Source organism: Terrapene carolina, unplaced genomic scaffold, assembly GCF_002925995.2.
Source record: "Terrapene carolina triunguis isolate 2854851 unplaced genomic scaffold, T_m_triunguis-2.0 Scaffold198, whole genome shotgun sequence".
NCBI classification, from domain to species: Eukaryota; Metazoa; Chordata; order Testudines; family Emydidae; genus Terrapene; species Terrapene triunguis.
Window position 1 is genome coordinate 1881520 of NW_020664549.1, and position 1908 is coordinate 1883427.

Consider the following 1908-nt stretch of genomic DNA (forward strand, 5'->3'; position numbering starts at 1 on the left):
CATGTATGGAGCTTAGCTAGCTTGGTGTTTACAGCGGGGCAGGGTAGCTGTTACGCAAGCCTTTCTTATCGCCTACCATGACATTCTCCTTCTAGTCAAACATCTTAGTGCTGTTGCTTAATGCCCGACTGCAAGGTGCTCAGGTACCAAGGGCATGCGGGGGGGCTGGAACCCGTGTAGCCTAGCATACTACTGCACCCATTCGCTGGGCGGGATTTCACATAGACCTCCCCAGGGACATGAATCAACCTGCAGCCTCTTCTGAGGGGCAGCCGGAGCCTGCGCAGCTTCAGAATCACGGTCAGAAAAGGCCCGTTCCAGGGACTCCCCCTGTAGGCTGAGCCATTGGCAGGGCGACAGACAGACAGACGCATGGCCATGCTTGGGGACCTCAGCCAAGAACCAGTTTTCAGGGCAGAAGGCAACATTCTCTTCCCCGGTCTCTCAATCCTGCCAGCCGGGACCAGAACAGACCCCTGGGGGAGCCTTCTCGATTCCACCCCAACTGAGCCACCCAGTGTGAGTGCCTGTGGTTTTCAGGCAGTGTGGTAGTACTGGTGTCTCCACTGGCACTGGAGGTGGCGTTCCCAGCTCAGGCAGACATGCCTGCACTAGCTCTGAGTGCATTAGCGTGCTGAACTAACATTGGAGCCGGGGCAGTGTAAGAGGGGTGGACGGGGCTAGCCACCCTGCCTACACTCCCTAGGTACGTTCCCCAGTGGGTGCAAATTAGACTCACAATTGCGTGCGTCTATTTGCCCACATAACGGTGAGGCGGTTTGAAAATGAGGCCCTTCACCTGTCCGTGCCTCCGTTTCCCCATCTGAAAACAAGGACAGTGGGGTGGCAAGAGTGGCTAGCGGGGCTACATTTTCACATGCAACGATGGCCGAGCCAATGTAGAGCCACGACCCTACGGGCAGCCCCCCGCGACTGGGTGTAGGGCAATGCAGGCACAGCTAACCAGCAAGGTGACAGTTGCACTGGGAACGCACTGAGGGCAAAGCCCTTAGAACATGGACTATGCTGTAACTCTCACCAGTACCTGGCATCTAGCTGGAACCTCTCATGCTTAAAGCATTGTCCAAACACCAGCGAACCCTCCCCGCTGGGAGGGGATTTGCTTTTCCTTTGCCCGGTGACTCATTCGCTCTTCAAAGCTGGACAGGAAGCGGCTCTCGGCTCTCGCAGACTTTGTTCTGAGCCGCCCCTGCTCTCTGTTGCCTTTCCCTGGGCTGTCTCGCCTACCAGGCCCCTGCTGTAGTGGGCCCCGCCATTCCCCATAGCGAGCGGGGAGCTGCTGGATTGCAAGCAGTGGGGCTGCTCTGTAATGCCAGGAATGGATCCCTCCCTCCCGGGACCCCGGCAGCCTCTGTGGAGCCATCCTCGGGCTGAATGCTCTTCTCCAGCTTGCCTGAACTCCCAGAGGTCTCGCACGCAGCTGCCTGTGCGCCCCACATCGGGCTCTCCTCTCTCCCCATGTTCATGGAAGCCCAAGCGGGTGCCAGAGCCCGTCGCTCTGTGCTGTGGTATCGGGGAGTCCTGCCCAGCTCTGCCCAGTGGGCTGAGCCCGGCCCCCATTGGCCTCTCGCTCTCACAGCGCAGGAGCTTGTTCTATTTGAGAGCCTGTGTTAAAGCGCCCAGGGCTCTTCCTGCCCTTGGGGACAGTTCCCTGCGCTGCCTGGGGGGGTCAGCAAGGCCCAGTGGCTGGGACTGTGAGCGCAGCCTCTCAGCTCCGGGTCTCTGCCTTAACTCCGGCCCAGGTCACCAGGGAGGTACAAGAAGGTGAAAACCCCACCCAGCCTCAGCCACCTCCCAACCCAGCCCAGCCTCAGCCAGCTCCCAACCCCAGCCAGCCGCAGCCAGCTCCCAACCCAGCCCAGCCGGAGCCAGCTCCCAACCCCAGCC